Source organism: Mya arenaria, chromosome 3, assembly GCF_026914265.1.
Source record: "Mya arenaria isolate MELC-2E11 chromosome 3, ASM2691426v1".
Classification (NCBI taxonomy): Eukaryota; Metazoa; Mollusca; class Bivalvia; order Myida; family Myidae; genus Mya; species Mya arenaria.
The window spans coordinates 21,913,879-21,938,941 of record NC_069124.1 but is presented as its reverse complement, the minus strand read 5'-3'; positions in this window follow the sequence as shown (position 1 = coordinate 21,938,941).

The following is a 25,063-nucleotide window of genomic DNA, read 5'->3' as shown; positions in this document are numbered from 1 at the left end:
CATTCTGTTTTACCTTAATCGATCATTGAGTTGTTCCAGACCTTGTTTGAAGATAGTAACAGTTAACCTAGCTATCTGTTTGTATATTTTCCTTGATTATAAAGTCACAGAGTCATTGTACCATCACGATAAATTTTGGTACGTACATTTGTAGTGAACAATAGTTGGGCCCGTAACTATACTGATCGAAAATTGGCTGGAGTCCGTCAGCAGGCGTTCGTGTTAATCAATACCTACTTATTTGAATCCGTTTCCGCAACTATTTATTCAACTAATGCTGTACGTCAACGACATAAGCCTCAACTGGCATCGTCAATTCTCTTGGTATTGAAATATATATTCTTGACGATGCTAATATAACGTTGAAACGATTTCACATGAAATGCTATTTTTTAAGATCATTTGTGCACAAAGTTTACTTTGCATGTAGTATAAATCTGGTTCTTATTGTCTTGAAATGACTTCATGGAAATAAAATACCGTCGGTGCTAGGGGGCACTGTCATTATTGCATGTTTCCCGTATACAAATGTGTTACATTGTTCCGAACATCATCTATTATTCTCTGTTCTATGAACAGGAAAGGAAACGATAAGACAGACACCTATTATTACACAGCCTCCGGCCCATCTGTGTCATATGATTACGTCATTCTAGACGGTACAGAACGTAAGGCATTTAAACTAGTTTAAGATGTGCTGATTTATAAGCTTCTAAAAAAAGTGTGTTCAAATTATACGTGTAATCACATATTTTGACTTATTTTTTTTTTAATATATAATTGAAAGTTTAATGATAATATGTTTAGTATCAAAATGTACAAGCATGATGAGTCTTCAAAATTTAACCGCCTTTGACAATGCATAATTGTTTATACTTCATATGTACAGTCAAATTATTTTTACGCTTCAGAAATGTGTTCTTATGTTCTTTTGCAGTGAGTTCAACTCCAGGCACCAGACAGTAGTATAATGTGGGCATGATGTTGATTTCAATGTCAATAGCAAACCTTATTATATTTGTGATTTGCCTAGGTCCACTATGGTTACATTTAAAAGTTGTACGCGTACTTAATAATTTCAGTTTTGGCATCGAAGCAAAATTTGCACGAACAAATGATTATAGTGAACTAGCATTTTGTATAAATATTAAACAGACAGTTAAGGATCTTATTTATCGCTTAATCATTACTTTCTGAAAGGACAAAGATTTCCCGTTATGAAATTATTAGATTACAAATTTAAAAGAAAACAGAGTGAAATTCATTGTATACATTTCATTCTTTTGTCTATTGGTTTTATATACAACTGACCCAATGATGTAAATTGGCCGTTTTCTACAACATATGTTACACAACGCTCTAAAAGCTTAGATGGTGTCTGAGATAGTGTTCAATGACATATGAACCTTACATTTTGCTTATTTTGTTGTCAAATGCATACATAAATAAATTGGCGATTTATTCGCTTTGTATTGAGAATGGATTCCATTGAATATAATTTAAAATATTGTCCTAAACAAGTTTTAGTGTGTAAAAGGTTCGTCAGCTCTGACTTCTATAAGTGACATATATAATAAAGCTAGTTTGCAGAAACATAAACAATGCCTTTGAACTCTTTGTGCTGATATATTTTTCGAAATCCTTCTGTCGATTGAGGAATAAAACCATTTCTGAACCCCTTGGGAATGCAGTATTTTACATAATATTCGACTTGTAAATTCCATTGTGATCGATGTATTGGTACAATTTATAAGCTATTGACATTAAAGTTAATACGAAATAGTTTGTCTGATTATTTTGTGAAATAAAGAAATAAAGCATCATTTTTCAATAGCTGTCGTAAGTCGTAATCAGATGTTAATTTGACAAAATTCAATATTGCTTAGATAGCATAATATTTAAAAATACAACATTCATTTTATTATTAATGACAACCTGCCCCCCCCCCCCCCCACACAAAACTATATGTGAGCATATAACAATGCTCTTGTGTTAGATTTGAGGTCAACATCTAACTCGGCCTTAAAACTGATCATAAGGCGATGAAAATGGTATTGTTACTCTTTCTCCGCGTTAATGTGCACAACATTTGCCTGATGATCGGATAAAGGCTTCCTAGGCTTTAATTATCGGAAAACTTTTTCCTGACCGTGCACGTACGATGCAGGAAAAACCTTAACACGTTCCGTTCTTACAAAAATATGAGCCATTAAAAGTTAGGAAAAGTAATTTAACAGACAATCATATGCATTTCGAATGCAATACAATATTGGAAAGCACCAATTTAGGTGTAGCATTAAGGCTATTTAGTTTGTTACAAACTCTTTAATTCCATCTATAACTTACATATCGCACACTTATTAAACAAAAACACCAGTGTGTGTTTTTTAAATGACACAAATCTGGATTTTGTCATTTCAATAGACGCAACAAGTCAAAATCCTATCTTTAAGTCAGTATGTCATTTTTAATCAATATGTAAGACGCTATACAACAACAGTTTAGAAATAATAAATCTTACATAGATTTACTTACGTTTAAGAAGGTCAAAATATAGTTCTTCATTTAATTCCTTCTAATTGTTCGTATCAAATATTGCATGATTTAAACATGAAATATGGAGATCAGACCGCGTTTCCGTATTACTATATTAATTTTTCTGATTCCGTATCACTCAATAGCAAATTGCGCATGTGCAAAATCTATCCTCAATACCACGCGAAAAAAATATGTCATCCGCAAAACGCATTTAAAATAAATTTTGAAAATTCTTTAAAGGTTTGATAAAAAAAAATACTTCGTTAGTTGGTTGATCTATAGTTTTGTTTAATTGCTTGCATCATGATAAGTCGCATACCCCAAAGATTAACCACCAAACGTATTGTTTTCTAAATGATGTTTAAAGTTAATAAAGCCTTCAGCAGTCATATACAATTTTAAAACCATTTTTATTAATATAACAAATGATTGAGATAATATATCATTCTAAGTTCAGAAATTGATTAATGTTCGGGTGAGGCTAAACAAATGTTTGAAATGATTTATTATGGGTATTGGTGTCCATAAAATGTCCGGGTCTATAAATCTTGGTGTTCGTTGTTATTATTGCACAAACTTAAGTTCTTTTATAAAGGAACATTATGACTAAATACTTCAACGTTCTTTAGTTGTTAGGCTACTTGAGACCTTCCTAGTAAATGTTTGAAGACATACAAATGATGGTCTATTTAAAAAAAAGAAAAATAGTTCCCGGTAGTTCGTACAAAGATTACAATATTTAGGCAGTTTCTAAAGGCTAAGTTTTGGTAAACAACCAATCTGTAAAGATATATCAACTAGATTATTAACGTGTGAATGTAATACTCTAATACTTGGAAGGGTACGGACAATATACCCGCATGCAGTTTATTTAATAAATTGATAGTAAACAAAAAATAAGGTATTATGTATCTTCAATAAGCCATTTCTTATCACTTCTTTACTGACAGAAAGCATTAAGTTGTAGCAAAAACGGGTATATTCAACCTTTCTTTCTATCAAGTGTTGACTAAGTGTCTTGGTTTGTTTTAGATATACTGATTGGTGAGTTTGCTACTGCTTTCTTTAAACTTCCGTGTTGCTTCTTTAAATTTGCAATAATAAAGAATTTAATAAAACTGTGGTTAAAATGGCTCTTTCCCAAGTAAGAATCTATTTCAGTTAGGAAATGTAAGTAAAGCTTTGCAAAACCTTATTAGTCACACTTGGTTTCGGAGTATACATGTATACTGCCATGAGAACGTGTCCCGCTAGAACCACCAACGATTTGGTGAGAAGCTGACAACTATGTAAAGTACATCGTAATAATTTCCAACATACGTGTTTTATACAGGATTCGTTTCATCAAGGTATGTGCAAAATTAATGTTACGCGATGACTCTTTAATTCAACCAATACTATATCACTGAAAATGTTTTTAAATTAATTCATGTGCTAGTTTAAAATAAAAACACTTTTGCACATGTTTATTTATATCAAGCAAAAATGAATGTTCCTGTCGTTGATACGTACATTTAAGACTAGGAGTAAAACGACGGATATAGAAGCCTAAAGGTTTGAATTTACGCTCATTCTTAAATGATGTGTAACACAAAATAGAATAATTTAGCCCTAAAAGTTATTGAAATTTAAAAACAACCGGACGAAGAAAAGAGATTTCATCATACGTTTAACGGGCTCTGTGCGTGTCACCTTCGCTAGGTTGCAACGAATCACCCGAAGCGAGGCACAGACCTTTATCCTACCCGATGATTTAAAACGTAGAATGTTTAAGTCTTCGACTAAATGTATAGTCGGAATCTATACTCCCTATCCTATTGAATGCTATTAAAAGCTTGCATTAAAGGTTTTAACGGTGCGACACATAATTTGTCTTTAATCTTTAAACGAGTTCAAATTTGTACATTTTTTAACACTTCATCAAATCGTTTGATGCAGCACATACAATTTTAAAATAGAACATTTAATTGCCATTGTTTAGTAATCTTGTAAATGTATCGACTCATGCTCCAAGGTAGCGTTATTTCATAATTTATATTGACATATAGCATTACTCATGCTAGGTATTATCTTATGGTATGATAACGATGAGTTCACGGCTCGTTGGTATTCTATTTCATGGCGAGGTATGATATTTTTTAAGCAAGAATTAATGATTGTAACACATTTCTCAACAACACTAAAATGGGTTTTTTATACAACTAATATTGAAATGTTGAAAGAACTCACTTATCGTGGGAGATTGCTAGCGTTTTCGATTGTTTCTGTTTCCATTACATACCCTTACCCGCATTGATATATTGGCTGCGCGGTTATTATTTTCAGATTTGACAATATTGTGATACTTCCAATATTGAATGGTCACAGTGGTGAATATTACAAAAAACCGATGTAATGATTACTGCTAGCTAATATAACAATTGTTGGTTGTTGATTCAATGTGCTTGCCCGTCTCTTAAAACACAAGGTCTGGTCAAAGTAGGCCTATGGTCACACATTTTTCAAGCTCATTAATAGCTGTTAATGAATTTGAAATTACAATAATTCCGGTCATTGGTATCGGTTATTCAAACGGAAGTAAAGCAACTCTCAGGTTATTTTATGTTGGCAGCTGATGTTGGCAGCGTATACTCAATGCACAATTGACGGCTAATTAGATCGCCTCTATCATAACCAAACTTAATGTTTCATAACGTATGCTCGGTAATACCTTATTGTACAGGGGAACTCATTTAATGGCGGATACCACATTGATTTTTGACGATGCATCCAACACATATTCACGTTGCCAGCTAAATGGCTTTCACGCATCAGATACTATGTGTTTATAAATTTAGTTGTGTCCATTTCGATCACATTTTTTTATACTATTGTCCACTTAATCAGTTGAGAACCGTTTCAGTAATTTTGAGATATAATTAAAGAAAGGCATTTTTAATTATTAGTCCAGCAGAACCAGGTGTGAACCGTGCATTGGCGTATATACAAATGTTGTTTTTTTGCATTTTCTTAATGGCATGACTGTACAATAACATAATCTAAATGATGCCACTCTGGCATCGGAGGGCATCTCTTGGAATTCAAGATGGCGTCTAAGATAGCCGCAAACGGACAACTTGCAACCGCAGTCAACAGTGTATCTGCGGATATACACAATGTTTTTTGCATTTTTTCATGGCATTACTGTACCATAACAAAATATGTATGACGGACGGTTAATACCATGAATGAACCGTGCATTTCGCGTCCATTAAAATGTTTTTGTATTTTCTTAATGGCATGACTGTACACTAACAGTATCTTCATGATGCCACTCTGGCATCGGTGGGCAACCCTTGGAATTCAAGATGGCGTCTAGGATGGCCGCCAATGGACAGTTTGTTTTCGGATTGAACCGTGTATTACGGGTCCATAAAAATGATTTTGTATTTTCTTAATGGCATGACTTTACCATAACAGTATCTAAATGATGTCACTCTGGCATCAGTTGGCAAGATTGCCTCCAAAATTGCCACCACGTATGATTGACATGCTATTTTATGGTAAATACTAAAAATTTGATAATAATCTATTATCACTATTCTTCACTTACCCTTATTATTTGAGATCGATGTAATGTAGAACCAGTCTGAGGAAATTCTTAAACACTTCACATACCCTGAACTTGAAACGCGATATGGAGTAATATGTTCATTCTAACGACCATTGTGAGGTAGGTTCATGGCGACGGTGGAATAAAAGGAATCACGCTCAAGCCTGAAACTCTTAAAATATGGGCACTCAGTCTGCACATATGTAGTCAAATGAAACATGACATCAATTACTTTGTGATGTAGAACGGCCACAATACACAGGCAAGTATAAGGAATAGATGAAAAGCAGGATTGAAAACGATAAAAAGACCGCACTTCAATCTAGACCAAGATCAATGAATGTATTTACCCACTGCGGCCCATCGATCATTCAAAAGAGCTGGTAAATGTTTTTACCGGAAAGATTGCTCCACCTGTATATGTACAAGGTGCCATCGCAGTACGAAGCAAATGAGATACTTTAAAAACGGATGGCCAGATTCATTCCACGAAGCCATGCCGCGATCAGGTACTAAACAAGCCGCATCAGAGAAGTCACTTAAGATAGGTGAGTTGAGATCATTTGACGCAGAGTTGATCTACACCAGAGTTACTGGTCTGCAAGCTAGTGCACGGGAAATTGACTTGTATGAATTGACGCCTGTCCCACCTCTTTGTTAACTTCATCAGATGATCTCAGAATTGCCAATTCAAAGTCTCAAATGAAGAAGTAATACAGGTAGAAACGTCTGTAAGATGATCAAAGCAGATAGAAAGTGTTATGATTGACTGCTCTGCAATTTTATATATTATTTGCTGGCCCACAAATGGAACGGTCACGGATTACAAGTCCAATTTAGAAAATATATTGGAAGGAAACTGGCATAGTTCATGCATACCTTGTATTTGAAAGATACCGACCTTACAGCACAAAGCGCGAAAATTACGAGGAATGACGTCTTGTCGAATACACAAACTTTCTACAGTAATGCAACTGCCCACATACAAGGCCATTCTCACTGTACTAGAAAACAAGAAACAGCTGATTTCTCTCATATGTGACGATTTGTCGACAAATGTAACATTCCCAGAAACGGGCTCAAGACACAAACTCTCTATAACTGGGGAATATGATGTACCACTCGATGTTACATATAGCGTAACGATAAGACATGCGCATATAATAATATCCTTGTTCAACAAATGGTTCTGGGTGCCAATGAGACCGAAAGTGGTATATGCATAATATCTGAAGACAATGATGTGTCTGTGCTGACCCTTTATCATTTTCTAGTACACCAATTGTCTTTGAAAGTATTAATGAAATCGTTATAATGCCTCTGCAGTTATTGACAGAACTCCCAGCAATGAGTTAAACTCCCGGCAAGGAGGCGAACTCCCAGCAATGAGTTAAACTCCCAGCAATGTCATAGCTCTCGACTGTCATGCATTGAGTTTTGTGCTTGTCGTGGAGAAGATATGTGCTGGAACAATTAGAACAAATAAGCAATCAATGAATAAGCTTGCTTACATATGTTATTAAACTAGACCGATGAAACACTGAAATCAAAGCGTGTCAAATGAAACAAGTGTTTTATGTAGAGTTCTTTCATATATAATTTTAGTCTCTTTTTGGGGTATTATTAGTGTTAAGTATAATAAGTACAACATCATTTCTCGTTTGTACCTCTTTGATATTGTCCAATATGTTTATCACAATACTTATTTATCGTAAAAGGCATAACAATTAATAATAACGTATGTTACCTTTCATTGTAACCGTGCATTACATGGGTTGCTAATTTACAATCATGAAATTATGCAGTAGTATTGTCGCTCGGATACAGTTTCATATTTTACAAACGATGATAATAAATCCCAAAGAAAAATGTAAGTGAGTTAAGTAGACAAAGTAACGTACATTACGTACATGGCATGGTCATGTGCTTTAACTTGCAAATTTATTATAATCATAGTTTTGCTAGAAAGTTGGTAACTTGCCAATCGACAACCCAAATAACCCGATACTTCATATGATTGTCCTTTAAAATAATACAATCATAGTACTACTTTGGTATCGTATTTTTATCAGACACTGACATTTTGATATTTGGTTTATAAGCAATGCCATCTTAAACCAGAACATGTACACATGAGATAGTTTTTACTGCGATGTAAACATTTGCTTTATTATTGGAAATCTTAATAAAGAAATATAGTAATTGTACGTTTTTATTTTCCTATTAAGCAGCCATGTTGGGAGGTTTAAGCTCTGATACAAAATATATATAAAAGAAATCACATTTTTCATTCATGCAATGGTTTATTTTATTTACCTTTGTAAAAATGATAAACAACGACCTATATGAAAGGAATGTTCGCATATATTGAATTATTTCAAGTAGTGGCTTTCTATTATGGATTTATATATTATTTAGATATTAAATAGACCAATTTACATCCCCTCCCTCTAAAAAGGGATTTTTTTCATTACTTATTTCTGATATGGTTTAATGACCGCCATATTTTGTTCAGATAGCGATAGATCGTCCCGTAAGATGAAGTATAATTAAATGTCATATGTGATTATAGGTAAAAAACATGATGTGAAAGGACGTTTGATTTCCTGATATTAACAATACAATTTACTAAGCAGAAATATAGACCGTATGTAAGACAAAATTACAAGGCGTTGTTTCTGCGCATACTCTATCATGCAGTATCCATTAAACTACCTATTGGGTTACAAAACTCTTTTTTGGTCTTGGTCTTTCTGTCATTAAACAGGACGTTTGTAAGAATGCCTAGTTTGCTCTGCACCAATGCACAACTCCACCAGCTTCGCACACTCTAGAAGCAATTCAGAGGTACATAATAATCTTAAGGAATGTAGTTCTGTACTAGATTTAGACTTACGCTTCTAAGCAAATGGAAAAAAAAACACTAGAGGCAAAACAAATTTAATGCACTAGTAACACTATATATAGATCATAATTATGCTTTCTATTAGGAACTTTCAGAGGGTATAAGCGAACACATTCATGTTTTTGTTACTGTTTAATTTTTTTTCAAGATTGCTTTATGCGTTGAAAAAATATAGTTAGTGTCGTCCAAACGCATTTAACATTAACTCAAATTCATTGCATAGGAAACAAGTTTTATCGTTTTACCGCAATCACCATCGTTATATTTATAACTACACTTGTGTCCTTTCATGTCATTGTCAGTGTTCTGTAAGAAAAAAAACGTTCTAGTTAATGAAAGGCAAAACTTCTTGTAAGGTACTTACTTCTTAATTCTTAATCACATCAATAAAATATAGATTTTGCGAATGTATGCATTCCGTATTGCAGTTATCATCCGAGGGCATATTTCGAACAAGCACATGGCTAGACTATGTCGGAAGTTCTCGATCCGGAACACATACACACTGAAACGTTTTAACCGGTCTTATTTTCAGATGATGTTGTATTTAACATCACAATTGTACTCAAACTATTTCCATACAACCTCCGGGTTAACGTTTATTAACTCTATAGCATCATACATTACATGCTAAGAAACATTCATATTGACTCACAATGAAGTTTCATCAAACTTGAGACTTTTACTTTCGAACTATAGATATTGTTTGCGATAAAAAAGGTATCTAATTTACCTAATCATTTACATTAGTGATAGTATTACAACATCATTCGACCGTACCAATTTGGAATGTCAATAGTTATAGTGATGGCGCACCATGCGTGCGTAAAAAATGCTTGCAAACGGGACACAGTTTTCAGTTTGCTGTCGTTTGAGTTCTTACCTCTAAACAGGGCTTATATCTTAAATGTTCGACTATGGCTTGTCCCTGTAGTTCTCAATGTTGTTTTCATAATCAAACTTATACAATAGTTAAATACCTCTTGGAGATCAGTTCATCTAATCAAAACTGATATCGAGACAATTATTCAGTCTTTAGAATAATGTTCAATGAAGCGTAATTTCATTCTTCAATCGTTGTCTTTTAATCTGACATTGTTTTATGTACACTGTAAACACCTATTTTTGCAACATATTAATAAAAATGAGAGGTATTACCGTATGACGATTTTTATGTTGTATGTGTTGTCGATGTATTCTCATAAATACTTGCGTGACATTAAAAAGCTTGCCATTAATTTCTAATAGAATGCGTGTACACGCATGAAAGCAAAGTACGGACGGTTCTGACCTCCTTAAACCAATGAAATTAATTACGGAAATACCCGAGGCACATGTACATGTTTATTTCGTCATTATCGATATATGGTTATTATGGTCTTACTTTAAAAACAATTTTACATTTGATAGGAATATATTTTTTTATAATTGTAATTCACAGTATGAAGCAAACATGTTTTTTTCATTTTAACTATTATTGCTAATGCCAATTTCACAACATATCGTTGCAACTAAGGTTATTATGGAATAATATTTAGATATATTAAGCCGCCTTTCGCGCCTATATGAACTTGATGAAGCTTTGAAGTGACATTGGACGCGCTTTTGCTTGTTTAGAAGCGGAGCAAATAAGTCTGAATAGTTCTTGTAAATGTGGGTTTAACTGAGATGAATGAATTGTTTTTGTAATTAAAAAACCTATTTTTGAACACTATTCACTAGAAACTTCATGTTGTATCGATCTTCGAGTTCCAACCGGGAATCTGATCGCGAGGTAAGGCTTTTTTGTATCAGTAACCACTATTATATCGTCCCAGGAGACCTCGTAACATTCGGCTAGAAAGAGTCACCAAGAATGGTGCGATATATGTGGGGTACGATTTGAAGAGGTACGAAGTCTCCGACATCCATTTTCCATTTGTGTGGAAAAGCTGTTATATTATTTAAACTGTTTTAAGTAATCAGATGATATAATTGTCAATGTGATGTCGATGGGTGGGAACATTTAGAATATTCTGATCGTTCTGCATTTTGACACATAACAAACACAGACATTTCTGTACTTTGTCTCTACTGTCTAAATCGGTCAGTCATATTGCTATAGCAATTTAAGGATTAAAGGAATAAGTAAATTCAAGTTAAAATGAAGAACTCAACTTTCATTGAGGCCAGTTGCGTACTTAATTATGTAGTAGGATATAACGGACATTTTTTTACAGAGTGGACATAACAGACCATATTTTTGGACAAAAATGACCATCTATAGGAACATAACGGACCATAGATTTACCGTTTTAAATCACTCACTCACTCACTCACTCACTCACTCACTCACTCACTCACTCACTCACTCACTCACTCACTCACTCACTCACTCACTCACTCACTCACTCACTCACTCACTCACTCACTCACTCACTCACTCACTCACTCACTCACTCACTCACTCACTCACTCACTCACTCACTCACTCACTCACTCACTCACTCACTCACTCACTCACTCACTCACTCACTCACTCACTCACTCACTCACTCACTCACTCACTCACTCACTCACTCACTCACTCACTCACTCACTCACTCACTCACTCACTCACTCACTCACTCACTCACTCACTCACTCACTCACTCACTCACTCACTCACTCACTCACTCACTCACTCACTCACTCACTCACTCACTCACTCACTCACTCACTCACTCACTCACTCACTCACTCACTCACTCACTCACTCACTCACTCACTCACTCACTCACTCACTCACTCACTCACTCACTCACTCACTCACTCACTCACTCACTCACTCACTCACTCACTCACTCACTCACTCACTCACTCACTCACTCACTCACTCACTCACTCACTCACTCACTCACACACTCACTCACTCACTCACTCACTCACTCACTCACTCACTCACTCACTCACTCACTCACTCACTCACTCACTCACTCACTCACTCACTCACTTCAGTGTTTTGTATTGATTTATTGAAAAATACTTGGCAAGTGGGATAAAAAGTGTGCCGGTTACATTAAGAATATTGCTTTTTCCCTTAATACACCCAAATATATTCAATTGTTTTGTATTGTGTGTTTTTTGGTGCCAATCTGGCTGCTGAAGCTCGGACGGAACATTCAATAACAATATTCTGTGCTGTTCAACGAATGGTCCTGTCCGGTATTTCTTTCCGCCTCCGGAGAATGTGAGATAGTCTCTTCGGAGAGTTTCTAAGCATGCATAGTTTTGACTCCTCCAGAATGCTTCTTTTTAGTCAATTAGTTAGTTTTAACCTTGGAATTGTTCAAAGATTATTGCAAATTATCCAAAATGCTATACATTTCATCAACTTGATGGTGATGGTGGTAGTGGTGGTGGTGGTGGTGGTGGTGGTGATGATGATGATGATGATGATGATGATGATGATGATGATGATGATGATGATGATGATGATGATGATGATGATGATAATGATGACGGTGACCGTGACGACGATGATAATAATGATGATGATCATAACTGTAATCGATCAGGCCGTTTATTTAAAACTATTCACGGCTTTACTCTAAAACTGTTCAATTCATGTTTTTTGGTTGTTTAGTACTTTTTCCACTTAAACATTGATTTTAAATTTGGAAGGACATTTACTATACAATAGTTAAGTTGAAACGTTCTTCTATATTAGAGAGATAAAAAATACAATGATTTGAGCCAAACATGAGGTTTTTTCACACATTCAATATGAATTAATCAAAATACGTATTTAAGTCGACCTTAGCAGTGATATCGAAAAAACAACCTTGTTCATGATTTTACAAGACTTGTATTTATTGAAGATAGGTCAATACCATTTGATCTGTAGCATATTAGATTAAAGGAAATACACAGATAAGAAGACTACGTAAATATGCTTTCTTATAGGTATAATGTTTTGTCACTTCAATGGGCGTGATAAGTGATCTTGTTAATACGATTTATGTAAGAGAGTAAAGCTTCAAGCTAGATTAAAATGTTCAGAATTTAAAGATGAATTGTTTTTTGACTGCTCATTCCATTTTAAAGTTTACTGTGTGCATTGTTTCCATTGTCATCGAAACTGATTTAACACTACAAAATATATATATTTGAAATTTTTTTTTTAAAACGAACCAGCACTTATAAACTTTAATCACTTCCCTTTTTCTAATCTAAATAGCTTATGTACCAGCCACACACACATGCAAACTATGTTACTCGCATTGGTCCATATCAGAGCCGTAGCTAAACGTAATATTCCGTATCAATTTTTACCAATACTTGATCAAACTATGTTCATGACTCATCTAGAACCTGCAAGTTTCTCAAAGTTTTAAACATACACAAAACTGAATCGATCCATGGCCATTTGGGTGTTGCTTTTTTCCAATGCGCTTGAAATTAATTTATCCGTACTTAATTGTTCAAAAACGCACTTATCCGTATTTCGTCATTAAATTGAACATGCTGCGTTTCTCCGTTACCGTTACTCACTTATTAAGTGATTTTACCGCATGAAAACGTAGTCATACATATCGACCCGTAGTTGACGCAGTTATTAGAGGCCGACCCTAATTAAATGTGGTTCAAAGTAGTTCACAGCAGAACTGTCCACGCGCAAGTTGCAACCCGTAGTAAAACATCGTTCCACGTAGTACGCCGCACTTATTCGTACTTATCCCCGTCATGAATATTTTGTTTATCTTTTATCATATTTTTAACCTAATTCTCCGTATTTTCCGTGTCCATCCACAATCCAATTCCATCCACGCCGCTCCTAAACACACGGTAAAATCCGTGTTTGTGAAAGTTATATTTTAAGAGATGGCCAGAACGTATACACCAATTGATAAAAATACATTCCACTCCCTCTAAAGTTCCAAATACTCCTTCTTTTTTCTACCAAAATACTGCTTAACAAAAACTAGTAACAGCTCTCGACAGTCAGTGAGCTCAACAATTTATGCATACCTCTCACCAACTTTTTGAAACTCGAAAAATGTATAAAAACCCTTAGCAATGGATTGCATAACTCTACGTCGGAATATCCTAACTATACATTTATTGAAGGAAATGCAGCTAAACACCAGTATTGTTTAATAAAACAAAGTTGATATCATATACTACGTTTTTCATTTCCTTTTTGTTTAAAGTTGTAAGTATTTGATAAACATTTATTATTTGTTTTTGTCGAATTTGCAACTGAAAAATGTAATTTTCTCTCATATAGAGGCAATCATTTATTTATCAGTGTACGGGTAGTTTGACCTACTCAAAAGTGAATAGATTTGCTTTATCGCCCAAATAATATGTACTGATAAAGAAACGTTCACACTTCCTTGTTATAGCCAGTGTCTCATGGATATAAAGGAATAACACGCGCAAATGGCGACAATTATGGTAGGTAATACTTTAACATACTTAAACTTGTTACTTTTCATCCAACTCAAAATCAGGCAAGGTATGTGCATGAAATTATATCTTTATATGTTTTACAGTACATGCAGTCATCTGCGTTGTGTATTGGACAATTCGACAAGACAGGAAAGTCCAATTCGGATCGCATATACATTAACAGTAATTAGTTTTTTAATAATTAATGGCAGCTTTTTACGTTCGTTATTTGTAATTAAACTTAGCATTTTCACTTAGGCTCTAATTTTATAAATATCCGCTTTTGAATGTAGATATATTTACCTAGAAGTACAATAAATATAATTTCATTCGTACGCTTTTGACATTTCATTTATTTACCTACGTTTCACATAATTTAAATTTATAATAGTTCGTCAATGAACAATACAAAAAACACGTGGTGGATTTGGCAGAACAACGATGCGCTTTTCGAGAAGAAAAAAAAAAGTTAAGTCAAACTTAAAGTATCGGTGTCACTTAGAATTTTATAATTAGAGAAAAGAAGTTTGTATACGACTATAATAGAGTCTTATATAATGTTTGATAAATTCCCGAGGTCTACAAAATGCTTTATTAAAAAGAAATGTATGGGAAATATAAACGAAATTCCAATTTTCTCCACTGACTTACTATATGCTAATGTGGCAGATAAATTGGCGGAGCATAGCATCAATGTTGTTTAGTGAAAAATGGCGGATAAGTGCGTTGTTATTGCGTCATTGGTTGATTAACATTAGCACGTAATGTGATTAATATATTGTCAATATATCGAAGAGATGTTTCAGAAGTCAGCGTTGTCCTGTGGATCAGGGGCTAAAAGAACTGCTCTCATGACTTTCAACCGACTTAAATCAAAATATTTTATACTATAATTTCAAAATCATTGAGTAAAATATCGATAAATTATTATTTTTAGAAACGTTACCGGGAAAACCTTTAAACCAAAAACTTTTTAATTATTTTTTTTTAAAATCATTAATATAAAAAGCAACATAGGATTCAGGCATCCAGAAAGTCACGTGATATGCAAATCTGGTATTGGGCGAGCTAAATTTAGACTACAATTAGATTATTATTTCTTATTTTGTTGCGTTTTGCATTTTTTGTTTATCATTTTTGGCTTTTAAAAGATCAAAAGGGTTAAGAGAAGCCATTTGGATATACATACAAAAACATACGTCTACATCACATAAACATAAAGGGACTTTAACGTCATATCAACATTCAACACATAACAAGAGATATATTTATATTAATATAAAATCACGTTGTGGAGTAATAATTAAAATTAATAAAAAAATGTTTCCACAAATGCGTCTGTGCGAATCTCGTCGGTTGTGGGCCAGGATTCCATAAGCAATAAACTTAAATGAAAAAGTAGAATCTGAGTATTTTGAATGGACTGTAGAATCAAATAATCAAACAACTAATTGGAAACACAGTCTTATGATAAGGATACTACGTTTAATGAATTAAACAATAAAACTACACAGACAAGCCCAGTAAAACGATGATGACACGTATACGAAAGTATCAAATTAGAAACCTAAGAATTAACACAGATTGACCGATCGTAAGTCATGATGATAGTTGAAAATATAGGAACATGTACTGATAAGAAAATTGTCACTTTCCCTATTTAGATTTGGATTTTGATGTGTGCGTTTTACATGTTTACAAGGTACACTATTGGAACAAGTGTTAATCAACTTTTTCTCCGATTGTATGGCCAGTCCACACTTACACTGTTCCTCTCGTTGACCTACCACTGTAGAATAGTTCGGTTTTTTTTTCAGAGTATAAATTAGGAATAATCGTATACATTTTAAAAAGTAAAATCTAAGTAGCATTCACGACATGGAAGTTACAGCACAGTTCAGTGATGTGTAGCTTTTAAAGAAATTTAATTAATCTAGCTTGCTAAAATCTTGAAACTATTGCTAGAAGGAGGTGCTTAATTTATTCTGAAATTTAAATACAACTAGTATCAGTGATGTTATCAGTAACAGTAGCGTACAAAGACAAGGGTGCTCCTATGATTGGTTCAACGCCTACCCACAGGTAACTATCCTAATCTCTGCCGGGCAACTGTTTTGACAATATCAATATCTACACGTATGACAGTGTAAGAATATTGATTAAAAATTCCATATCGTAACACCTTCACAAAGAATTGCCATAAACAAACACACCCAAGTAGTTGTATGTGTTCGACAGATTGATCACATAGTGCTCAAGGTGAGCTATTGTGATCGGTCTTTGTCCGCCGTTCGTTCGTCCGTCCGTCCGTCCGTCCGTCAACAATTGCTTAAAAACATCTCCTCTGAAACTGCCTGGCCAAATTCAATGAAACTTGACAGGAAGTTTTTTGGGTGACCCTCTACACAAATACAACAAGGGGTTACGATTGATCAACAGCAAAAACAACAAAATGGCCGACTTCCTGTTTTGCTTTAACAACATCTCTTCTGAAACTACCACTCCAAATTTAACGAAATTTTAAAGGAAGCTTCCTTGGGTGACCCTCTATAAAAATAGGGGTCGCGATTGATCAACAGCAGTGTATCTTAGAGTCAAATTTTTATTTTGAGATTGACCTTATATAGGAAATCTGACGAAAACATATTTAAATTGTTTTCAATTTCCTCATTTGAACTACAAGTGTCCTACCTCATTCATAAAATTACTGAAATCAGAACTGTTTAAACACTGAATATATTCCCCCCTTTTTATCATTATTCCAAGAAGATTTGATTGTTTTCCTGTTTATTATTATTATTATTATTATTATTATTATTATTATTATTATTATTATTATTATTATTATTATTATTGTGGCTAGCCTTGGCAATAACATTTCATCAACGATGTAATAATCCACTATACTAGATCCATTTTCACATGCAAATATAATTTTCGTACGGCTCCAATATACGTATTTACTTTAATTCCAGCCACATGACTGCAAGCATTCCATTGGGATTGTTCTATATGGATCTCTTAACATTTGGATGATCAATGAGCCACACTAAACATTTATCTTATTCAATTTGTTTGGTGAAGGATATTGGGTTTAATTTGAAAGAAACCTTATAAGATGATAGCAGATCGCAGTAAATCTTCTAGCACTCACCAATCATTTAATATTTTTGCGTTTTAAACAATTTAATACATGGATACAGTCTTGTTATCAGAAATTAATATATTCCATGAATGCATTATTAGGAAGTAGTTAAAGGTTTATCAATTAAAATGTATTATTGTTATACATGTGTATGTATTGATTTTGAATAAGAGTGCCACTTTAATGTTGCTGCAGCTGATTTCTAAGCGAGAATATCCATCATGGTATCGTCTTCACTTTTCTTCTCATACACTCCTGAAGAACTAGTATCCCTGTTAGTGTTCTTATTTGTATCTACGGCCACTTCTAATGCCTTCTGTTAGTGAATCTATGTTTTACAAGATAATGACAACGGATATATTATCCTTTGCATGAACTTATACTACAGAGATAATGCTCAAACTTGTGATGTTATCTTATATGTTTTGTTAGTGTGTTTGTCCTGATGTTTTGAAGAACTGGGCAGATTAAAAAAATAATCGTTTTATTTTGGTTGAAATTCAACTTGTTGTTTTCATAGAATTCATGCTTGCGCCAGTACTAAATGTTTGCTTCAATGATTACTATTACTGGTTAATTGAATTGTAGTTATTTTAACATTTAGATCAGTCTTATTTTGAATTAAGTTCAAGTTATTGTATCCATTTCTGAAGTCACCAATACACAACTCACATGTTATAAGACGGCAATTTTAAGATTTTTTATGAATTTAACTATTTATGTTTTACTTTATTAGTTTTTATTTTAAATTACTTAAGAAGGAATGATTTATATATAATTTTTATTTTATTAGTTTGTTAAATGACACATGATTGTTTTTTGTGATATAATAACAAAAGTTTGCACTTGACACTTTTATATATATAAACATATTCTTCTTATATATATTTGTCCCAATGTTCTTATATATTTTGTATAATTTATTTACATTACTCTAACACTTGCCAATGGCACAACTGTTTCAGCTTAACTGTGCTTTGAACACTTTGCACTGTCAGCTGCCCTCCTTACTGAACGAGAAATTGGCATGAATGGTAGTTCGTTGTTGTCTTTGATGCTGTTGTTGTCATTGTAGTTGCGAATTTTCTGTGCTGACACTTCGGTGGGATACAACATAATTTATCTCATGCTCTACCGATAACTCGATCAGAAGACAGCTGCATCTTTGCTGACCTTTGATGACCATTAGGACTTGATGGTATCTGTACAATTATCTCTAGTTTCCATCAACCACAGTTAATATCCTCTTTCACCAATCTTGGTGATTCTTGTGCTTGACTTCAACATAACTTGAACTTGTTCTCTCAAATAATCAAAAAATTATCGCGCCACAACTTCCAAAACGTGTTAAATAAACGTTGACCTTTCTTCCAGGCATTTACAAATTTTGATTCTATTGTAAGTTAGACAGTATTCCGCATCATTAACATCGCCAATGGCTGTAAGAATTTTTTTTGATTATTGTGTTGGTGCGATTAATTGTGAGGGAATGATCGGAATTCTGGAATCAATGTCTTCTCCCATATATGCAAGAGGTCTCTTATTTATAACAGCTTCTATTTCCTGCACTAAAGTTTGCAACTGAATGTTTTTAAAAAAAAAAGTATCTAAAGTTTTTTTAGGTTACGTGTCACTCATGCAAGTAATCTTCTATAAAAGCCACCCATCTAAGGAGCCAGTTCAACGATATATGTCCACTTTATGCCTTGGTTTGAGAAATGATTTGAACTCCTTCAGATTGGGTGTCAAAAAGTTTGCCTTCTGTCTGACATGTTATTTCACTGTCACTAATAATCTCCCTTGACACGCAATTTTGCGCACCACATCTACGAATGGCTAACAGAAACTCATCACTTTCTCATTTTGTTCTTTCAAAGTGAAAAGTGCGTGTAAATGTACAAATGAATAAACAGATCCACACTTTCTGATTTTCACTTTGAAATTTAATGTGAAGTGGCCCTAAAACAATCCAGACACAGAGAATAGTTTGGCCTTATTTACCCTTGCACGTGATAATGGTGGCATATATGGATTTTGTGATGGCCCAACCCTCACATCTGCGGCATACTTCGCACTTTTTAATACTGATTTAACCATTGATCGCCCTTGTGTAGTCCAGAAGTTGAGCATGATTTTAATAAGATTTTGTGAAATTCAACATTGAAGAATATCACTGCTTTCTGCACGACAAGTTCAGTGAATAATCCTCGTTTTGGCAGTAACTCAGGAAATCTCTCTCACTCCATAACTTAGGTGTGTATTATCCATGCAACCTTCGCATCGTAAAATGCCCACATGGTCAATAAATAATCCAAGCTGTTAAACACATTTGTTTGATTTTTTCTTTGGTAAATCATCTTTAACATCCATTAGCTCATGATCTTGTACATACCAAAACCACATGTTTCTTACACATCGGATCTCACGGCTGGTCAAATATGTACTCTCACAATGTTTATCTTTTACCTTGTTAACAAATCTCATACGAAGAGCTGGTACTCTGAAGTTTTGACAAGGATGAATAGTTATTGACATCAATGCCTCAAAACCTCTTTTTTGTTTTCTTTTGTTTCAGTTATAAGCATGCAATTTGCTGGGTACAATCATTGTCTTTAGTTTCATTTTGACCAATTGTGTCTGTTGTTGGCCATGATGGTGGACCTTCTTGTAGCCATGATGGACCATGCCACCACATACTGCATTTGCTCAGATTCCTGAGGGTGTTTCCTCGCGAAGCTTTATCAGCTGCATTGTGTTTCTTTGACGTAAAACTGAATGTCCTTTTGACTTCTGATTTCATTCATTCTGTTTCTGATGTTGATAAGTAGGTCTTTTTTGAGTCAATCCATTGTAACACACATCAAGAATCTGTGTGGATACGTGTTGCATTCAATTGTATAATCGATTCAATTTGAACAAATTGCACACATCTGACCCCGATAAAAAGAACTAGGATTTCTAGCTTTGTCATTGTCATTTCTTTCAAAGGTGACAGTCTTGATTTGAACAAGATCAACTGAACTTTGTTTGTATTTTCTGATTGTAGATGGATGTAAATGCAGCTTAAGCCTTTTCAGTCTTGTTGTGTTAATAATTTGGTCATTTGTTAGTGCTACACATCTTTTGATTTCTTCATTTTGAATATGTGACCGATCTTCTTTGATTCGCATCCATTCTTTTTTATCATTTTCATCAATTTCAATATCTCTGTCAAGATCCTTTTACATCGGGTTCTCTATCAGCTGTTTACCCTTAAAATAGAAAATAAGCCTGATGGATCAAATGCTGAAACCACACTTTGTTACACAGTTCGTTTTGTTTCCTGACTATTACTTGTCACTGTGTTTTGTGATTTTGCTGAACTACTGTCTGTTTCAGTATTTTATGTATGTCCTAAGACTTTCACCTGACATGATTGTACTTTACCCTCTTTTATCATGACCTGATTGACTTCTTCATCATTAGTCACCCATTCCCGTAAATTCATTGCTGCCTTGTTGAACATTCATTTGCATCAAGGTGAATGGCTTCTGAATGTGTATTTGCATCTCTGACTAAATTGTCCACATAGATATCCTTTTTATGTTTTAAGGTTCATGGCTAGTGCATCATTATATGTGTCAAGATACTCAAGTGTGGCACCCAAAAGAAATCGGCTTGATACAACACCAAATGGTACCCTGCAAAATCGGTATTCTGTTATGTTGCCATCTTTCTCACTTTTTGTGTAACCCGATATAGATGAATGTTTTTTTCAATGTCAGCTACTATGCCAATACAATGGAACCTGAATATTAGCATGATCCCACACAGGTCATTCAGTAGTTCTTGATCTTGGTACAAGCATTCATTCAGGCTCTTGTTTATTTTGCGTACTTTGGCTGAGGCATCATATACAATTCTCAGCTTTGTAGTTGACTTTTGGGGAGTTGTAACAGCATGATGTCGAATGTACTGTATCAACTCACTGTTTGACTCTGTGTTCACTCTATTCTTAACTTGTTCTCGAATAATGTTGTCATTTCTTTCTTATATTTTACGATTTTTCTTTATCCGTGAAACTAATGATTTCAAACGACCAAATGCCAACTCTCTATTAGTAGGTTATTCTGGGTTCTTAGTTTTCCAAGGTCAAGTCACTTAAAATCCATCTTCATTAAACTGTATAGTCTCTTCATTTGTTTTCATTGCCTTCCCATTATTGGACAATATTGGATTTTCTGTTATTCCGATGAACTCCATGTTCCAGAATTCTTCAAGATGTACAGGGGATTTCGAGGATTCGTCCAATCTTGGGAATGTGCTGCTTTTAGCAATGTTATTTCCATACGTAATCACAAGCATGTTAACACTACGATTTTCTGTAAGACAATTTGTTGTTCGTCCAGTCAAGATCCAACCAAGTTTGAAATTGAAGAAATACAACCCGGGTCGTAACTGAGCGAGTGTGTTTAAACTAAGCAACTCTTTACTTCACGTCTCCTTTTTGTTTGTGACTTTGTCAACTAAATCCACAGAACCAATGATGTTTCTCACATTTGATGGCATACTGTCACTGGTCTTCTTTCAATTTGTCCACTGATGATAGGTGGTATATATAGGTGAATAGAATGATGTTCAGGTATATATGACCACTGTGAACCAAAATCTAATGAAAGTCGCACACTTTCTGTTTGTTTGAATGTGTTACCTTTGCTGATGCTGTTTGAATGAAAACCGCCTCTCCAGATAAAATGAGAGCATTTTCCTGAGTTTGATTATTTTCATCGCAAATTGTTATTTCTTCTAACAAATGTGCACTTGTATTCACTATGCGAAATTGCATTGGGCAAAGTCTTCAGTGATGGTGGTTTTGTTTCTTTACAATATACACATATTCTGTTGGCCTTGCATTAAATTTATTTATGTCCTGTTTCGAAACAACACTTATCCTGAAGCTGTTGTCCTGTCTGAAATTGACTAGTATTTAATACTCTTATCACTCCAATGGCTTTTTCCCCACAATATCGGAATAGAGTGTGTAGTTCTTTGGCATCTAGGCTGCCCCATTAGTTTTGAAGTTTTCACTATGTACTCTTCTTGTGTTAGCCATTAGGGTTTCTGCTAAGCTGATTCTTTACACACTTGATATATGTTTTATGAGTAATCAATCTAACTTATGTTCTGTTTTGTGTTTTAAGGTTATTTGAATCATATTTATGGTCTGAAGTCTTCTGTTTCCTTTCAGACTTTTCACGAGCAGTGATGTATCCTTGTAGACTCTCCCGCAACGAATATACTGTCATCTTGTTTCCTGGACCATTTAGCATTTCCAGTTGCAGAAGTATCGCCTGGCAGATTTTACCTTGTCATTGACACAAACTGATCCTGATTAATGTTTTGGCGATGTATTTCTAATCTTCTGAGATGTCATTCAATGTTGTAAAGAAAGGATCTCAAACTTAGGACACTGTTGGTAGCACTTTTGAGATTGATCATTTTGTTGTATGGTAGATCAATGATCTGTTACTCATCTCCAAATAGTTTAAGATTTGAACCGCACGTAGTCAACTGTAATTTAATTTATCAATGCTAATCCTGCAATGACATTTCTGCCATCACCATACACTTTGCTTTTGATTGTTTTTAGATTTTATTTTGCAAAATGATTTTTCAAGAAATATGTAAATTAAAATAGATACTTTAAAAATCCATCCAGATGTTAGAATAAAAATCCAAATGTTTAGTAATCCTATTTTGCAAGAACTCCTCAAAAATATCCCGTGAATCGTTTATATAGTGCATCTGTGCCACTTTACAAAACATTTTTAAAGTATTTTTCAAAAATCACTGAATTCGCGTGTTTTCGTGGTAGGGTCTTCAGAAGCCACATCACAAGAAATGCCTCATGTTTGAAGTTAGCAAGGATTTAGAAGCCTGGTTTCGGCACTTATAACATTTTGGCAAATTATATTTCTCGCAATCAAGTACACAAGTTCCTGCAGAGCTGTTTCGGTCAACGACCCATTACTCGAACCGACTCCAATCGACAGCTTGATAATGTGATGGCCGTTGCAACTTCAACGTTAAACACATACAACCGAGCGTTGGCTACCTACAATAACTTCCTCAAAAAAAACACAAACAATCTGCCACAGACATATCCTTCACCTCCAAGGTTCTGTTGGCTTTCATAGCACATTGGTACATATCCCAGCTGAATGCATTTACGACCTTAACGTATTTGTCGACAATTGGTTACGCTTATAAACGCTTGAATTTTACAGACCCTTTGCAACAAGCAATGCCGTACGCCTGACAAACGCTTACCAATCTACATGGAGTTGTTAGAACGCCTGCTGCATTACTTACAATTGACTTGTAACCGTTGTCTACATAAGGCTATGTACCTCTTATCGTTCCATGTTTTTCAGGGTAGGTGAAGTGACCAGAAACGGTCATGGTTTCGAAGTTGTTACTTCAGGGCTTGAATTAAGCTTGCCAAATTATAAACACACGGGAACACAATTATAATGATATCCGTCATTTAATGAGAATAAATGACATTTTTCGAAACAATTTTCAGAAATGCTTCGTTGTAAACGAAAACCCCGAGTCAGTCTTTTATATCCATGCATGTTGAAAGGAACCTTGAGACGTTGACATATAGCATTTATTTGACATTTATATTTCAGTGGGTTACAAGACCATTCATTGGCATTCTGTTCATAGTATCTCTAGCGGATTCAACTGATATAGGTAAGGAACTCATGGTTGTTACAGTATATGTGTATGGTTTCCACGTCGTATATAGAATTATCTTCGTCTTAATCCGATAATTTAAAATGATATGTTTTCGATTGCTGTTCCACGTCCACAAAAGCGATAAGCTATTACCGAAATAACTTTAATCATTTGTAACATAGCGTTTCGTATCGGAACGTGCTTAAAGTGATTGTCAATAATGGCGATAACCGTCTTTAATATCACTAAAAGTGTTTTACATTGCGATTGTTTCAAATACATTTACTGTCCCGTAAAACAATATATTTCAGCTATGAATGTTGCGTTGTTTAAACAAGCCCGGCAGTACATAGGCAGTGATCCAATATTCGAAATCTGGCCTGCACGTAACGCGGTGGACGGTGACAAAACGTGTAGTCCTGTGGACAGCAAACATTTCACCTTATCCGGGTATGGCGACCCTCCCTGGTGGCAGGTGGATCTTGGAGCGGTTTACAACATAAGCAGAATCAAAGTTTACGGACGAAGGGACGGTGTAAGAAGTAAATAGAACAATATTTATATACAGATTAGAACAGAACAGAACAGAACATTTATTGTTAACTTGAACATATACAGTTCATCGATGTTACCGTAACGTAACATATGGCATGGCAATAGTTGATAAATGCGAGAGTGCATTATACATATACACATATATAAATTATCAATGATTTCAACATGTTGAAATCAATAAAGTTAAGCATTA